At 42.7% G+C, this 19,255-nt stretch overlaps 1 protein-coding gene across 2 annotated transcripts in view; it reads left to right on the plus strand.

The window, feature by feature from the left end:
• Nucleotides 1-1,501: 1,501 nt before the first annotated feature.
• Nucleotides 1,502-19,255, plus strand: part of DYNC1I1 (dynein cytoplasmic 1 intermediate chain 1) — a 314,065-nt gene continuing 296,311 nt past the window's right edge. The window contains exon 1 of one of the 2 annotated variants that reach the window (XM_060632523.3): nt 1,502-1,646. The gene's annotated coding sequence lies outside the window, so the exon portion shown is untranslated. Of the gene's footprint in view, nt 1,647-1,816; nt 2,068-19,255 lie in introns of those variants that run through there. The other variant, XM_060632522.3, reaches the window with a different exon arrangement.

Raw genomic sequence — 19,255 nt, forward strand, 5'->3', positions numbered from 1 at the left:
TGGTGGTATTCCACTATCTTCTTTTCAGCCTTTCCTAAGTCTCAATCTGCTCCCCCATGAGTCTGCCATACTTCAAAAAGCTGGACCACTCAGCATTTGCTGGGTACATGTGGTTTCTCTTTTCTAGAGCTTTGTTTATGCCTGGAAATGTTCTTCCCTCTTCATTTCTACTCTTAAACCCCTATCTATCTGTTTCAAATATTATCCATAATCACAATTCTAATTTTCTCCTATGACCTTCCCCACTCCAACCAGATGAGCTCTTGTTGGAGTTCTTTTAACATATTGTATTGCTTTGGCCATTTCCTTATTGTTCGCCTGTAAAAAAAAGTTTATTTATGTTGAAAGAGAGAGAGTGTGAGCACATGAGGAGGGTAGGGGCAGAGAGAGAGGGAGATAAAATCCCAAGCAGGCTCCCTGCTCTCAGCACAGAGCCCACCACAGAACTCAATCTCACAAACCATGAGATCATGACTTGAGCCAAAACCAAGACATGGGCGCTCAACCAGCTGAGCCACTCAGATGCCCCTGTTTGCCTTTAGTTATATGTTTACCCTTCCTTCTACTTTCAACTGGATTTTAACTTCTTTGTAAAAAGGGCTTATATTCTCCTCATTTTTGGACCACCTGAAGTTCCTAGCTTTGGCAGGTAGTGGGCATACAATAACCCCCATATTGGAGAGACAGTAATACCAGTTGGTAATGTACAAGCAGTGAAGTCAGGTGAACAGGGGTTCCGATCTCAGCTACATCACTCTGTAGCTGGGGAACTTGGGCAAAGTAGTTAACTTCTTTGAGATTCAGTCCTTTAACTATGGGGATGACATTTTATCTACTACACAGTGCTAATAAAAAACTTAAAAGAAAAATGTAAGTAGAGTTTGATTTCTATTAAGTATCCAATACATGGCAATGGCAAGTGTTTGTTTCATAAGTTTTTTTCTCTGCAATATCTTGAATTCCTTCTTTCAAAAGACATTCCATTTGTCTATTTTTTAGCCAGACTTATGGTCACAATAATTTGCCAGGAAGGCAAAATTGGAAAAAAGATGGCCATTTCATAAGTAAGTATAATAATATAGTTACCTCTATATTTATTTATTTTGAAATTACTGTAGCACTTGATTAAATAAATTCATAAACAGTTACTCAGCATTTATTATGCATCAAACACTGTTGTAGGTATTGGGAATACAACAGCGAAGAAGACAGTCTTTGTCCTTCAGTAACTTCCATGTTAATGTGGACAGTGACCTCACAGATATTCAAGAAGCACAACGAAAAACTTAGCTATAAAATGGTGCCAAATCTGCACTGATTAGAAGCCCAAACTCCATTTCTGGGTTTACCACTTAGCTGTTACAGTAAGCTTTGAGGGAGTTCAAGAATGGTTACCCAGATTTTTAACAGCTAGGAATCCAAGAAGCAACGTTGTGGAGGCGAGCTATATATACATTTTTTTTCTTCTGGGAAAAAAATGGGGATAAATCAGACCTATGTCTTTGTGTGTAGCAGATGGAGCTGAGCTTTCTCTATTTCTACTTAAATGACCTTAAAGTAGTTGTCTGGGAGTGAAAGTTGTTCAATGTTGGCATGTCAGCAACAGCTCCCAAAACACCGAAGCTCTTCTGTTGGCAGCAACTTAGGTGAGTCCTGCCGATTGTACAGATAGACGGGTTGACCTCCCCAGGCCCCCGGTTTGCCACCCGCTGCTGGGCCGGCGCCACCCCTCCCTTGCGAGACCGGTACGAAGGCTGCGAGCGGAGGGCCCTCCCGCGGGAGGGGCGCGGGGCGTGGAGGGCGTGGGCGGGGGCGGGGCGAGCCCCGCAGACTGGGTGCTCCGAGGGAGCTGTCAGTGTCAGGCTCGCAGAGAGAGAGGAAGTGCTGGGTCCCCGAGGAGCGCGAGCCGAGCGGCCGGCGCAGCGTGAGACAGCACATCCTGCGCGCGCCGGGCCCGCAGCCCTCTGGAGCCGCTCGAGCCTCGACCCCGCCGCCCCCCGGGGGCCGCTGCCGAGCTCGCTCGGGGAGCCCAGTGCCGCCGCCGCCGCCGCCGCCGAGCGCGTCCAGGTAAACAGGAGGGGGGTGTCGCGCTCTCCCGGCCGCCGCCTCCGCGTCGCCCCTCGACCCTCCCAGCCCCAGGGTCGTCTGCGCGGGTAGCCGGGCAGTAGTTGGGCCGCCGCAGCCGCAGCCGGACCCCTGCCTCGGCCCCCTCCCCAGGCTCCTGCGTGCTCACGCGGCGCCCTAAGGCGGCCAGAGCCCCCCCCCCCCCAGCGACACCCCCCTGCTGCAGTTTCCCCCGGTAGAGCCCAGAGGCGGGGGCAGAAGAGGAGGGGTCGTGGTGTCATCACCTTGTCGCCCACCTCGCGGGCTGGGAGGGGCGTCCCAGTGTGCCCCGCCTCGGTCCGGTCCTGGGCGGCAGAAGGCTAGCGGCGGTGAGATCCGCACCCCTGTGGGCCACCAGCTGACGGCCCCTGGGGGAGGGGAAGCTGCAGAGGGAAGGGAAAGGATGCTGTTTGATTACATTTTCAGCTGTCTGCAGAGCTCTTAGATGCTGTTGCTACCCGCCAAGTCGGAGGGAGCGAATGTACTTCCAGCAGGGCATTAATTAAACACTCACGCAAGAAGATGCCAGTTTCTCTCACTGCTGCAAAAAAGTGTGGTTGGGGGATGTGTTTTCGTAAACACCTTCCTAGCCGCGTGGCTCTCCTACCCCCACTCTGGAATCGCTGTGGCCTTATAAATCTGTGCGTCGTCATCATTAGGGCAGTGATCCTAGCAGCGCTGATGGGAACTGAGTGTGCGAGAGTCTCATGACTTGTGTCTTGGTTAATAAGGTTAAGTGGAAACCCAGGATCAGGACAGGAAATTACTTTGGAAATCGGAGACTCAGCAAAAATGCAAAAGATGGAATATAGTCTATTCTGGCCTCTACCTCATCTAGGTAAGGGGCAAGAACAAATGGCCAGCCATTTTCTTGCCTGGAATGCCTTTCAAGTGTGCACTGTAGACTTATTCTAGTTCAGGGTTGTGAAAAATTGCTCCCAAATATTCCAGATTAGCAGAAAGCATAGCTGACAGTAAGGCATGGGTAACTGCAGAAGACAGCGTATGGCTAATATTAGCACAGCTATGGGTGACGGTCTATGAACATATTTTCACTGTGAAAATTATAGTGAGAGACAGCGTTAGGAAATTCGGAATGGAGACTTCAGTGCAAGTTGCATCCTGAGGGTGCCGGTGGGAATGTGATTAATACTTCCTCTGATGATTTAAAATGCCAAATTTTGTCCAGAAGTTCTTTGTGTGAGAAACAAAGGCCTTAAACTCTGCTGTTTTGACCATGTTTCTCAATAAAAATATACTCAGTCATCAAAATGTTCTCTTCACGGGAACCAACCTGCCAATGTTTTTTAAGTTCTGAGGATTCAGTGCTCCAAGAGCCATTTTTCTGTAAGATCTTGCAGCATCATCATTAGGACGTTAGGACAATATATTTTGGTGCCCAGTAGAGGCTTTGTACAGCCTGTCCAGTCTGGCCCTAGTTTTTGGCCCAGCACATCCCCTATGTTTCTCTTTTTTGTCCTTGTCTTGGGCCTCAGGCACTGATGCACCTGCTTCCTCTCCACTTGGACCTGAAGGATGCAGGCACACAGTGCCCAACTGCACAGGGATGGCTCAGCCCCTCCACACCCCCAGCCTTTCCTCTTCTACTGAAACATGTCCTGAAGCTCTTTGGTGTTTGAGATCTACATCATCAGGTATAATCACTATTAGGGATATGGACAGAGAAAAAATTTAACCCACAAGAAAGTGGGGTAATTCTTACAGTGGTGGTCCCTGGTGCCTAGTTTCTGACAAACTTCTGAGATTATAAGAAGAAGTCAGGGGCACCTGGGTGGCTCAGTTCCTTAAATCTCTGGACTTAGGCTCAGCTCATGATTTCACGGTTTGTGAGTTCAAGCTCCACATTGGGCTGTCTGCTGTCAGCACATGGCCCACTTTGGATCCTCTGTCCCCCCCTCTCTCTCTGACCCTCCTCCACTTGTGTGTGTGCATGTGTGTGTGTGTGTGCATGCACGCGCTCTCTCTCTCTTTCTCTGTCTCTTTCTCTCTCTCACAAAAATAAAATTTAAGAGGAAGTCAATCAGCATTTGTGTCATCATGCTTTGTGTCTGAGAGGGCTCTGTCAACTTTCTTACCAGCCCTTCTACTTCCCCAAACATTTCTTCCCAAGTCTACATTTAATAAATAAGCCTTTCCTTTTTTTTTTTTTTTTAATTTTAGTTTAGAAAGAGAGAGTGAGAAGGTGTGAGCGCACATGGGGGAGGGGCAGAGAGAGAGAGAGAGAGAGAGAGAGAGAGAGAATCTTAAGCAGGTTCCACACTCAGCACAAGCCCCATGAGGGGCTTAGTCCCACTACCCTGGGATCATGACCTGCACCGAAATCAAGAGTTGGACACTCGGGGTGCCTGGGTGGCTCAGTCTGTTAAGTGTCCGACTTTGGCTCAGGTCATGATCTTGAGGTTCGTGGGTTCAAGCCTCGCATTGGGGTCTGTGCTGATGGCTCAGAGCTTGGAGCCTGCTTCAGATTCTGCATCTGCCTCTCTCTCTGCCCCTCCCCCACTTATGCTCTGTGACTCTCTGTTGCTTAAAAATGAATACATGTTTAAAAAAATTTTTTGAAAAGAGCTGGATACTCAATGGACTGGTGCCCCAATAAGCCTTTTCCTTGACTCCAGCACTGAGTCAGGTAATTTTTGGGGATTCATCTTGGATACTTCTCTGTCTGGTCTTGTAAAATACATACCAAGTCTTCAAACCATGTCTCTCAACACAGACTGTGCATAGGCTTCATCCAAAGTGATTTACCTAAATGGGCTACTGATTCTTTCCATCACCTGTTTCTTTCTATAACTTAACCTAGCCTCAGAGGAAAAGGTCTTTTGCAAAGCTAAGTATATCCTTCATCATTTTGTTTGCCTTACATTTTGCTCTGTCAAGTAAAGCAAAGGTTAATAATACACTGAGCAGTTTCCTAAATGTATTACCTTACCGAAACATTTGCTAAAATGCGTTGAGCATTTGGCCCGGGCATTGGATTTTACGTTACTTCTCCATGTATTAATTTATTTAATCCACAAATATCTTATGAGTTATATATTATTTATAATCCTATTTTACAGATGAGGAAACAAAGATACAAAGATGCCAACTAACTTTTTTGAAAATTGCTCAACTGATAAATTATAGAGGCAGGATTTGAACCCTAGGCAGTCTGAATCTATTCTTCCATACTACAGAACAATTATATTGGTTAATTTTCATATACTGAATACCAAGCTCTTTTCTCATGTTATTTCATTTTAATCCTTATATGAATCCTATGAAATAGATGTTATTGACCATATTTTATAGATGATGTGACTGAGTTCAGTGACATATTCAGGGTTATAGATAATCAATAGCAGATGCAGGGTTCAAATCAGGTCTGTTTGACTCCCAAACCAGAGCTCACCCAGTTTTGCTAGCATCCCCTATCAGAAACAAGAAAAAGGTGAACTCGTCTGTCTCTTTCAGGTTTGCTACCTAACATCCCTAAGGACCATTGTCATGTCCTTTAAGCCTCAATGGTGGCCATACTTTTTGTCAGCAGATTGATAACTATGGATGATATGGCAAACTCAATGTAGCACTATAGCTCTTCTGAAATCGAGTACCAATTTGGTTCTCTCTCCTTAATGAAATTAGGTAATTACCCATGATACTTTGTGGATCCCAAGTGCCATGTAAATAGTCATTTCCTTGATCAGGGATCCCTTTTACTAGAAAATGTTGTGACTTCTACACCCCCTATAAACTGTGAGAAAATGTGTTCTTTGGGGAACTTTGCTAGGACAATGAACTTTTAGGGTTCACTTCTTTTGAGAATTAAGTTAATCTGACTCTCATTTTATTTCTTTGAAATTTATAAACTTTTGCCCAGATCCATGTAAAAAATATTCCTCTTGATTAAGAACTTTTCATAGATATCCTGGGCTGATTTTCTTTGCTTCCTCTCTACAGAAAGCCTGGCACCAGAATGTCAGAGTGAAGCTTGCATTGGAACATAGACACTACTGTCCAGGTGCAAACCCTGAGGAGCCCACATGTTCATAAAGCATCTCCTGATTCTTTGTTCAGAGGAGGCTTCTTAAATAGGAGTCCTAAGCATTGTGGAGAGCGGACACATGATGGTGTTCTGGTGGTCACCGAACCCGATAATACTGATGCAAAATTTAATGCATATGTATAGAAATGCAACTTTCTGGTGGCAAGGGGCGGGGTGTGGGATTTGTGACCAAAAAGAGATTAAGAACCACTGGTTCAGAGGCACAGTTTAGAAGAGGGGCTAGGAGCTGAATGTGTTGAAAACAAGGCAAAACTATGCTATGAGCACCAATCAAGAAAAAAATGTTTGTAGCTACCAGAGCATTGTTGGCATTTTGCTACCAAGGCATTTTGAAGGCAGGGGGTGGGGGGGGGGGTGGCACCAACTTACACTAATGCACGCTGCAACCAAGTGAGATCTTCAAGAATGGCAGGAAGCCTTAGCGTTGCTTGCCATCCATTAGGTACTTACCCTGTTCATGTTTAGGTTCATCAAATCATTCTAACAGCCCTGTAAGACTGACATTTTTATCTTCATTTGACAAACAAAGAATCTGATGCTTGGAAACATGAAGCCACTTTGTCAAGGCCACCTGAAACCAGTTTGTGGGAAAGCTGGATTTCAAATGCAGGTTGGCCAGATTCCAAAGTTTGTTTATTCTGTTCCCATCGTATGTCATTGTTTTTCTATGTGGGATGCCAAAAAATACCGTTTAGTGTAGCTTTTCATTGTGGCAAGACAGAGAGTCCCTCAAGACAGAGAGTCCCCCACGTGCTGATGGGAAAAGCCTAGATGTGTTATCAAAAGAGAACAAGAAAATTAGACGTCTCTCAGTGTACTGGAGAATAAGCAAGTCCTGCTTTCCCTTGAGGTGTGCTAAAGCCCCTACATTTAATTCTCAAGTGTCACTAGGTATCAGGCTGCACACAAAATGCATAGCGGTTTACAACGAGGACAGTCTAGAAAGTTGACTTTGCAGGAGTGGATGTAAACCAAGACTGTGTTCATTGCAAAGAGGAATTTATTTCAAAGCTGAATTCGAAGCTGCTCAGTGTTCTGGGGCTTAGCTGATATAGTGACTGTGTCATGATCCAGAACACTAACTTGGCACTAAATCTTGGGAGCACCTCTGCTTACCAGACAACCTACATACCCTTTAGTTTTTGGTTCTTATCAATCCTGGGATCCTCACAAGCAGCAGTTTTATTTCCAAAATATTACTGAATCCCTAACATTTCTATCCTCACCCATATTTTTACTATACTCTTAAAGAATGACCCATTGTTTTTATTTTGGGGGCACAAACCAGCTAATGCCATCAGTGTGGCAAACACACAAAGCAGAAATTTATGTTGGAGTCAAGGGCATTCTTTATAATAAAGTAATGAGTCTCTGGCACTACACAGGATGATTGCACTTGATCAACAGATCTGCCTGGGAAGCAATACCAGTGTGCTTTATTATGCTTCAATTTTTTTTTCTTCTATAACCTCTAAAGATTTTTAAAAATTCTGCTGCTCTCTTATGCTACACATTTTAAGTTGGCATCTAACTGTTTTCATTGTAAACTTGAAGAATCACAACGAATGTGATTTCCAGAATATTGTAAACTTGGATATTTAAAAATAAAATGATGTAATTCTTTGAATTCAATTACAATCTAAATACTATCTCAATCTCTCTATAAAAAATACCTGAAGAAGCTCCTCAACAAAAGGGTATATTTATACCTTGTGGTCAAGCATCACAGTCGGATTTGGGGCTTCAAGTGTCATGGTTTTTTTTTTTCCCCTCTGGTAATGGGGAAGAAAGGCTTTTGCAAAAATGGAGGTGGGAAAGGAAGCCCTGAATGATTCTAAATCACAGGCATGTTCTCTGATAGGTCAGTTTCTGGAAAGATTAAAGACAGAAGCTTCAGATCTGGAAACTAAAATGTCATTAGTTCTTCTCATGCTTGCACAGTCCTTAGAAACCCTTGATGGGCACCAGGGGCACACAATGCCAATTATCAGAGCATGCATTTATTTAGCACAGGTGTTGTATGTTATGGGTCATTGTAGGCAGTGGCCGGGAGTTAGGTCCTTGGCCTTCTGTCTGTGTGGTTCAGACTCAAAGTGGGCAGGGCTGGAAGGACCTGCAAAGTCCCATCTCCTGCCCTGAGGCTGTCTTTCCCCTATGTAGTGATTTACAGAAGAAATTGACTTATTCTAATGTGTTTCAGATCAGTGTTTCTCAGCCAGGGGTGATTGTCCACCCTAGGGACATTTGGCAATGTCTAGAGGCAATTCTGGTTATCAAAACTGGGGAGAGTGGCTACAGGCATCTAATAGGTGGTGGTCAGGGCTGCCGCTGAATATCCTACAATGCACAGGACAACTCCTGTGACAAAGTATTATCCTGCTCAAAATGTCGATAGACACTCTGTTTTTTTATTGAATATTTCCTGTTGTAATTTAAGTCCATTTTCTTGTTTGGTCTTTTACAACATAAGAGTACAACATCTAAAAGACAGCATAAGACAAAAGAAAGAAGAAGCCAGATATCTCACTTAAGCTATGTGAGCCTCAGTTTCTTCATCTGTGAAATGGGGATAATGATACCTGGCTTGCAAAGTTATTATAAGGATTACAGATAATGAGAAAACAGGGTTCAATGCATGTTACACACTCAGTGTGTGGAAGATGCTTCTTATTATCCAGCAGCAATTATATCATTCTCTAGCCTTCTCTTCTCAGGGATATGTGTGATCTTCCCTTCCTTTGAACCAAAGGTATGCTTAAAAAAATTTTTTTTTTATATTGAATTGTACTACTTATATGCATGCTTCTTTCCCCCACTACACTCCAGGCTCCCTGAGATACCCTTGTATCTTTCAGCTGAGGGTCTTACACATGGTGGAGGCTCAAGAAGCTTTGTTGATCTGAAATACTAGCCAGAATAAATCCCACTTAATTTTCTTTTTATTATAAGATTTAATTCTTTCCCCTTGGATCACTTTAATGTGTTTAGTAAAAACAGTCACTTCCTGAAATGTAGTTTCCATTGCACGTCTGGGCCCAATTTGAATGTAGACTTGGTAATGCCTAGAATTCTGGAATCCTTGCCTTCCTGAATTAGGATCATGTGGAACATTTCTGCTGTGAGAAAGGGATCTTGAAAGGGACAACTTTTCATTCTAGAAATGGCAGGCAGGATGGTTTGAGTCTTCTGTTTCTTTTATGAGCCCCTTGGGCTAATTTTTTGATCTTTGGTTTGGTGTCTTTGGTTTCCTTCCAGTGGGAGAAAGGGAGATTTTGATTCATTTGTCAGATTTCTATTTTATGCTAATGTCTAGAGTGAAGCCAAGAGTAATGTGTATATTTCAAATAGCCCCAATGAGTAAATGGTGACACAGTACTGTATAGACTTTGCCTACCATCAATTTCCCTTTTAGAATGCAAGCTAGATGGTCTACTCTGACCTGAAATAGTACCCATTTCTTTGTTTAACAAGCAGAAGATTTTAGTAATTGAAATGGAATGAAGTCCACTCCTTTTAAAAGCAATTTAGATCCTGTGAGGCACATATAGAGGCCTTTACAAGTTTATCTAGTTGTTGAGTGTTACAGTGAGCCCATGCTTGGAGGATGACCATGGGATTGTGTCTCGGAATCAGCTTGTGGAATTTCAGTAGTTGGTGGTTTGGGTGGCTGGAAAGTTAGTTAGCAGGCCCTGTGGGGGGATGTGTGTTTTGACAGTGTCCCCTTTTAAAATGATGGCACGTCTCCCGTTTCACCGTCTGCCCCACTAGTATCAAAATAGCAAGGGGTTGTGGGAATTGGTGTGTATTTTGTGGAAGAAAGAATAACAAAAAACTTCTCTGCCTGTTTCCTTGAAAAGTGTGACTTTGTTCACTCTCAGAGGGTATAGGTTACCGCTGATTTGGAAAGGTGATCTTCCCTCTTTGAATGCTTTCAGACTCAGAGGAAAGTGAGAATCTATTTACATAAGTTAAAATGCCAAACTAAATCTCCCAATGCAAATACGGACCACCCAGGGACATGGTTTGGGGTTTCCAATACAGATTTTCTTGCTTCCTCTTTTAAGCTTTTTAATATTTTTCAAATGCTGCTGAAAAGTAATTGGCATATCAAACAAGGATGAAATCCCATATCCCTGTAGATTTTGAAGGGGAGAATCATACCCATTTTCTTTGAGAACTCCTTGTTTTAAAAATTAAAAAGTATGAATAGCTAAAATTGAAAGAACAACAAGTTGTAGGTTTTAGTTTAAAATAGATGGAAAAGTCAGGTTACAAAACAGTTGTAGGGGAAAAGGAAAATACTTTCTTCAAATGTTCCCTTTCCCTAGTACATTCTGCCCAGGCAGAGCCATTTACCTGAGTAAAATGGGCAGAACTTTGCTTTGGGGATAAGCCAGGGAATTGGAAAGATCACCTCTTAACATTGCCAATACCACCTCTGCCTTCCCCAACCCTGGACAGGTACATCTGGGCAGCACACGGAAAGAGTATTTTCTAAACTCTCTGGGGGAAGATTCAGAATGAAAGTTGCTTTAACCGGGACACATGTTCTGGTGACCGTGTGGTTAATAATGACAATTAGTCCTTTCTTAGTCTTTATGCCTGTTAAAGAAAAAGTTATTCATACACTTGTTAAAGAAATGGTAAGGCAGGCTTTTTTTCAGGGGGACTATTCTGATAGATGTCTAGACCCCTGCACTGGAGGTTTGCAGTAGGGGAGAGAGATTGGGATCAACTCTGAATACACTAAGGAAAAGTGGGATTTATAGCCAAGGAGCAGGGTGGGGGTCAGTAGATGGAAAATTACTAAAAGGAAACATCCAGGGTAAGGGGAGTGGAATCAGGATAAGCCAACCTAACAGGATTCTTGCTGAAGGCAGGCGAGGTGATCAGACACCACTTGGAAGATGGTAGGGGATGAGGAACTTCATCAGATATCAGTTTGATATTGGTGATCAGATATTGAGGGTGGAGGATTCTGGCTAAACTGACTTAGCAGGACTTTTGCTAAAATGGGACTCTTGAAAGCATGCCAAGGGATTGAGGCCAAGTTAAAAAAGAGCTTGGAGGAGACTGACTACCACTTGGTCAAGGAGAGAATCCTTGGCACACCCTCTCAGTGGGCATTCCATAGCGAAGTGCAGGTGGGGATGATAAAAAGGGGGTACTTGCAGTTACCAACACTAAATCCAAAGGTGGAGAGCAATGAGAATGCTGGATCATTGGAGTGGATTTGGGCCACAGGAGTGTATTTATCGGGTTAGGTTGCATCACAATGCAGTAACAAACAACCACCAAGCATCAGCAGAGTAACCCAACAGAAGATTTTTCTTGCTCATGTTACATGTCAGGTGTGAGCCAACAAGGGGCCCCGTTCACCAGACCCACTCAGAGGCCCATGCTGAGAGAGGCTTCATCTTGATATATATTGCCCCAATCTCATACATGGTCACTGACTGAAGCAAATCAGATGGCCCTGCCTGGCTACCAACGAGTTGTTAGGTAGAGTTTCAGAGTGGGGGAACAGGAATTTTTGTGATTAACCTAAATGACTATTAAAGGGGTGAACTTTCCTGGAAAAAAAAAAAAAAGGGGTGAACTTCCCTGGGTTCTGCCTATTCCTGCTGCTAACCACAGTTTCTAAAAGGCATCCCTAGGAAGCTCACTGACATGCAACCCACATGTGGTGGTTTCAGTATTCAACTTTAGTTGTACCTGAAAGAATGCTCTTATAGAGTATGAAATTCATTAGAATGATTTTAGCCTCATGAGTAATAACAGCATTCTGGAATTAGTGAGCTTCCAAATCTAGATTTTACTAATAATGAATAATGAGTACGACTGAATGCTTTGTGGGTGCATGAAAATGAACAAGGTATAGACCTTAGGGACTATGGGACTGATGTCTAATCAGGGAAAAATAGAAAAGTTTAATATATATATAACATGTGGATATGTGTTACCACATACCTCACATGAGATAAAACATGGTAAATACCTAATAGAGGAATAACAAAGTTCAAAGAAAGGAAGTGATTAATAACTAATCACTTCTTTGAATAATCACTTCTTTGAATTTTCAAGCTCACCAGACACCAATGTCAACTAGGCAAAATCATTAATATTTTATCTTCATCTTTATTTTTTGTTCTTGGGTCTGATCTGATATTATCCCAAAACAAATCACAACAGTGGTCAAGAGGCAGTATGAGATCCTGGCCTCTGCAGCTGGAGTTCAAATCCCCGCATTGCCCATTACTATCTGTGTGAACTTGACAAGTTATTTGGCCTCCCTGTATCTCATTTTCTCCATCTATTAAACAGGAGTGATAATAATAGTGCCACTTCCTAATATTGTGGTGAGTCTGAAAGAATAAATCCTACTTAATTTTCCATTTCTTATATGATTTAAATTTTTTCCCCTGGATCATTTTGATGTGTTCAGTACAAACATTTGACTTCCTGAATGTGTCATCCGTTGGGTCTCTGGGCCCCAAATGAATGTGGGCTTGGTAATACTTGGGATTCTGGAAGCCTTGCCTTCTGAATCAGGATCCTATTGAACATTTTTGTCTATGCCCAACAGAGCAGTGCTGGGCTCTGGGTGAGTACAACATAAGGGTCAGCCTGCATTTTCCCTGGCTTGTGAGGCAACCTTAGTCTAGAGACTGTTGTTTAGAGTATCAAGTTGGCTTCCATTCTTATCTTGGAATTCAGGTCTACTGAGGACACATTTCCTAGCCCCCCTCCTTCTATCCCCAGCATTTCAAAGCGATGTAAAATTAAAATCTACTGTGATGCAAATCCATTGTGGCTAAATCATGCAAGCATTCTGTGTGTTTGAGTCCAGAAAATTAAAAGGTGCAGGAGCTCAAGACTCATACCACAGGTAAAGGTTTAAAGAGCTAGAGGCTGGTTGTGATGGAGAGGAGGTTGTGTGGCTCATCTTGGCAGATGTACACCTTTTCTTTCCTCTGTGGGTTTTTTTTTTTTTTTTATCTTCCCTTCCCCCACCACTCCTTGAGTACAGTGTGAATGAACTTGACTGAATGCTGCAGAGAGCCTGTGGGTTGTAAGCAGGTGAAAGTGTGGGCACGAGGACTCTATTTTTGGCAAGTAAGTATGAGGGACACCTCTCTAGCCCAAACTTCCAGGGAAAAGGAAAGTTCATATCAATATAATGCAGAACCTTTGATTGACTCAAGTTAAAAAAAAAAAAAAAAGAAAAGAAAAAAAGACTGGGCTACCTTAATGGTAGTGAGAGTTCAAGCATGTCACCAGGAAGTGAGGATTTTCTGTGAAGAGATTATTCTACCAATGAGAGGCCAGACCTGGATTTAGTAATCTCCATGTTATTTTTTCTCCGGATTTAAGAACCTGTGATTTTATGTACTAGAGAGAGCTTTGCATCACTCTTATCTCTGGCCAGGTTTTGCCATTCACTTGGGGCAGCATAAATAAGAGGGCAGATGCCAAACTGGAAAAATAAATGTGACAATCCGTGTCTACTTTCTTCCCCATGGAATTGTTCAAGTTGTAACATTCAATCATTCATTCTTTCATTCAGTTAAACATTCCTTAAACTCCTGCCAGACACTGGGAATGCCATAGCAGTGTCAGGGCGGGTGGAAGGAAATTTAACAGCTTATGACAACCATTAAAAACAAACACAAAATGTTTGCATCCAGCTTCATTCCAAACTGGCCACATGATCTTGCAGTTGAGGGCTCACTCTTTCATTTGTTCATGTATTTGTTCATTGAGTAATCTCTTAATGTGCCCTGATAATATTCAGGATTGGCTCTATCCTGCTAGCAGCAGAGGCTAGAAAATATATCATTTCAAAGGCATATGACAGAAGTCCCCAACTACCATTTTCTTTTTACAGCAAGAAGAAAAGCAAACTAGGAGCCTACTGGGGTTGGGGGCGGGGTAGAGTCCCCACCCTAATGCTTATCTTATGCAAAGAGCTTATCACAAATGCTAAAGTGTCTATTTTGAGCACTTGATTTCTCACTTTTTCATCATATACAGTAAAGGTGTGATATGGAAGGGAAGTGTTAATTCTAGTTGTTTGCATTGCTTAACACATTTGAATAGATTGGATTGGCTTCACATGGAAATGTTTGATTTTTTTTCCAAGACCCTTGCAGGTTTTAAAATAGATAACTTGATTCTGAAGGGAGGCAGGACCAAAGAGCAGAAAGAATTGATCTCAGTTATCACCTGAGAATGTAACACCCAGCACAAACCTTTCCTGCTTGTCCCTCATTGCACCCCTGCCACCTTGAACCCATTTGACCTTAGCCTATAGTCGAATGAAACTGTTTGCCATTCCCCGAAGCTCAGACTGCTACCTCCTGTGGCTGTCATTTTTCTCATGCTCATCTCCTTCCTCTGGAAATGCTTCCCCAGTTCGCATCCTACCCATGTTTCCCTGTCTGGTTCTCATGGCCCCTCCTTCACTCACTCTGCTCTACTTCCTACATGCCCTCCTTGTGCTTTAAACCTTTATTACGCACTTAGCCCACTGTCCCTAGCAGTGGAACTGCCCTTTTCAGATCCTACTATATGTGGGGAAAGAAACATAATTTTCTTTCTACGCTTCTAGGTTCTTCTTGGCTGAGAACCTTCCCTCCACCCCCTCCCTCCTCTGCTGCTAATAAAAGACAGATTAACAGGAGGAAAACAAAACAATTGTAATAACTTGTATACCTCCTGTATATATGGGAGAGACCCTGGAAAACTGAGTAACTCTCCAAAATGGATTAAGCCACCACCTTAAGTACCATTTCCAGTTAAAGGCAAAAGATGTTGAGGGTGGGGAGTCAGGTATGGGAGGTCACCAAGAATAAGCGTGTTATACAGATTTAAGTCCATGCTTTCTTCACTGATAATAGTTCCTAGAGACTGAATTGTCCTCTTCTTCCTGCAGAGAGGGAGAACCCTCACAAATGCAAACTTTCCTTATAAATTGAAGTGTCTCTTACAAAAGGGTAATTTCTACTAGGTTTTTAGAGCTTCTTCTGTATCTGCTGCTTCTTAAAAGTAACGCGCTTCATATAATCCTTATGCCAAAAAGGCATATTTTGGGGTGAGATGTTCTGTTCCCCTTCACGTGTAATAAGCTTTTTGCGATAAATGTAAGTCAATCATTTGTGTAAGCCTGACAGCATCCAGGATGGTGCGTTGCTTCACTGGGGCTCAGTGAGTATTCATTAAATTACATTAACATAAAGATACATTTAGCATCCAGGAGCCAGCTACTTGGACTTCTTGGCTCTTAGTAAATTAGAACATTTAAAAAAAATTTTTAATGTTTATTTTTGAGAGAGAGAGAGAGCAGGAGAGGGGCAGAGAGAGGAAGTCACAGAATCTGAAGCAGGCTCCAGGCTCTGAGCTGTCAGAACAGAGCCAGATGCGGGGCTCGAACTCAAACTGCGAGATCAGGACCTGAGCCAAAATTGGACGCTTAACTGACTGAGCCACCTAGGTGCCCCAGTAAATTAGAACATTTTGTTGATTAGTGTGCTTCTGTCTCTGGGGAACCTTGCCCAGATAACCAAAGTATTCTCACATCTCCTTCCATCAGGAAAACCATCCCATTCTTCCCCTCCACCCTCCGCTTTTTCCTATAGAGGGTCACTGTGCAGGGACCAGACAGGTGGGGAGAAAACGTGCTCTGATTTGCCAAGGGTTTTGGGGTCAGGTGGCTGTATGTGCATATGCATGTAGGTTCATGCTCCTGTGCTAAGAACACGACGAGCAGGCGACACTCTTGGGCATCAACACTCTTACCTGCAAGTTAGCTGTTGCACTGCAGCTGCAGAGATGGAGCCACCATCAGGGCCAGTCAGCAGTCAGCTATACACACAGTCAGGATTCAGGTCTGGAATTTTAGTTCTGAGGGTCTAGATATTAGAGTGTTCTTATGTAGCCAAAATTCTTGAGCAGTCTAGTGACGAATTCACACAACCCAGTGCAAGTATAGACTATATATTAGGCAACAAATATAAATTGTCCACTTAATGACTGGCAAGAGAAACCTAACTTCCCATGTTAGGATCACAGTGCCCTCGCTTATAGGTCAGTGATCTGAAATCTGAGAACTCAGGTTCTTAGGTCCTTGGTACCCAACCTGGGCATGGTTGGGACAGTACTAGCCAAAGAGTATTAAGGGTAATCCTGGATGCTTGGTCCAGAGACCCAATCATGTAATACATTCAAAAGAACTGGGGAAGGGAGGCAGACTCTAGGTGTGGCAATCATATGGCAATTAAAGTTACCGGATCACGGCAAAAGGGTTGAGAAGGAGGGTGCTGAGCAAACCTAGGAGAATCTCAAAGCCAATGGAGCTTTGACACTTTACAGAGAATGAGGCTGGGAGGAGAGGAAGGAGCTCAAGCAGACACATTTTCGAAGCCAATTTTGTTCCTTCATTCAACAAATATTTATTATGAAGTCTCTACCTTTCACTATTCTAAGTATTGGCAATACATCAGTGACAATACAGACAAAATCTCTGCCTTCATTGGAACTTAAATTCTGGGGGAAGGCACAAACAATGAAGGATACTTAATTAACTGTGGTATAGAATATGTTAGGTGGTAATACACATAGTGAAGAAAAATAAGACAGTAGAAAAGACTTGAGAATTCAGATGCAATGAGGGGAATAGTTTACTCTTTTGAAGAGGGTCATCAAGTAAGGCCTCAAGAAGGTGAAATTTGACTTATATTTTGAAGAAGCCAGTTGTTCAGAGACTTTAGTATCAGGCAGAGGAACTAGCAAATGTGAAGTCCCTGAGGTGGGAGTGTACCTGATGTATTTGAGGAATAGCAACAACCTCTCTGGAAATGAGATCTGAAAGGTAATGAGGCTGGTTCGTGTCGGGCCATGGAGAGTGTTGTAGGACTTTGGCTTTTACGCTGACATGGGAGCCATTGGCAAGCTTTATTCAAGGAAGTGACATGATTTGGCTTGTGTTTTGAAGAATTACTGTTGTAGCTGAGAATACACTGCAAGGCAGAGGGAGCAAGGGTAGGAGGTAGGAGACCATTTCAGAGGCTTTTTCAATAATAAGGATGAGAGATGTTGGTGCTTTGGACAGGGTGATGGCAGGGGAGGTGGTGAAATCAGGCTGATTGTGGAAGGGTTTGGAAAGTAGAGCTTGAATCATTTGCTGATGGTTCGGATATGGGATTTGACAGAGATATGAAGGATGGCTCCAAGGTGTTTGGCCTGAGTTAACTGGAAGGCTGACTGAGGAGTTGCACTGAACTGAAGTGTGGAAGACTGAAGGTTGGATGTACATGGAACCAGAGCATGGGGAGCAGTTGTCATAGCTGATGTTTCAAGATGGTGTCCTGATGCAACTGTACTGAGCCTCCTGATGGATGCACAGAAGCAATTTTGTCAACCGACCGGAGAAGCATGTCCTTTTCCCTGGACATACTACGGAAAACCTGAAAAAAAATCACACCTATTTTCCTATCATTTCAAATACATTTTCCTTTAATTATAACAGTTTTTATTGTTGTTCACTACTAATTATGTGGTGGTTCTCCATTACATTTTGCCATCCCTAGCTGTGATGTTTTGGTACTGTCATTATGGTTCTAACTTGGGTGATGTCCTGTGTTTTAAGATAAACTCTAGTTGAACTCTCAGACAGTGATCAAGCCATATTTCCATTATTTCCAAATTCTTGGAGTGTACCTGCTATCATCATCTCCCATCACATGTAATGCTACTCAAATTGGGACAGTCACTCATATGTCTCAACTCTGCCACTTCCCAAGGCTAAGACCGGGTGACACAGATCTAATCTGAGTGATGTTCAATCAAGAATGGTCAGGATTGGGGACAGCTTAATGGGTAGAAAAGGAGATAGGTGTGTCCCTGTAAGTTACTACTTACATTGGATATTTTGTTACGCCTTAGTGTGGTCTTGAAAATTGAGATATAATTCTTCTTTCTCTTTAATTCTTTCTGCCAAATTGGTTTTCTTCAAAAGCCAATACATACAAGCCTGCATCCTATTTTCACTCAAAGAGACAGATGGTTGAAAGTGACTCTAGCTAAAATTTTTTTTTAAGTCTTGAAGTAAAAAATACACATGAATATCAGAAAGGTTTAAGCCTTTTAGGACTGGTTGAGAAATCTGTTGTGAACACTGACTGCCTCATACCACCAAGTTCTGTCTTCACATACAGAATGCTGTGTGCAGGGCCAGGCTTGGGATTTTGCAGCTAAGCTTTTCAGATGGGTATTTGCTTTCTAAAAGGAATATAAAAGTTGTGCTGATGGGACAAATAGCAAACTCCCAAATCCTAGGGTCATTCGGCATTTATGCTGACACGTCTGCAGGAAATATGTCATGGTCCTGCATTTCTGGCAGTATTGATTTTCCACACTCTTATGGACATTCATGGGTAACTGGAAAAGCGAGTTAATCTTTCTAAGTATAATTTGTCTTGATGTGCTTGTGCCTTGAAGTATCCAGGGATAGATTTTTTTTGTTTCCACTTTCTTTCTCTGGTAGATTTAAACAAATAGAGCTGAGCTTGCTTTGGTCATTCTATGGTAGGCTTTCCCACCCGTGCTCTGCAAATGGACTACAGGTTCCATGTGTACTTGGATATTAATCTCTTGGCTCTCAGGATAGGCAGAGCCCAAGTCAGTCTCTTGTGATGGTGAAAAGCTTTCTCTGCATACTCGAGTGTCCTGTACAAATATCATCATGATCTATGGGTGTCCTGTCATGCTAAATGTTGGCTGAGAATGGACAAAGGTAGAGAATACTTTATAATTTAAAATCTGCCATTTTTAAAATTGATGTAGTTCAATATATCTCAAATGCCTTTAACTGCAACTAACAATAATAAATAATATTCAGACCTAAAAGTGAGTATATGTATGTCAAAACAAGTTCGATGAAACAGTAGTTTCCCTTACCGTGTAAAACTGCTCCCTGTACCTGCCAGCTGACTTGATTTTGTAACTCACCAGTGAGTTGCAACCCATGTCTAAAAAGGCTCTTGTGTGTATTGCAAGCTAGGAATGAAATACCTGGTCTTGTACTTG

Source organism: Panthera onca, chromosome A2, assembly GCF_046562875.1.
Source record: "Panthera onca isolate mPanOnc1 chromosome A2, mPanOnc1 haplotype 2, whole genome shotgun sequence".
NCBI lineage: Eukaryota > Metazoa > Chordata > Mammalia > Carnivora > Felidae > Panthera > Panthera onca.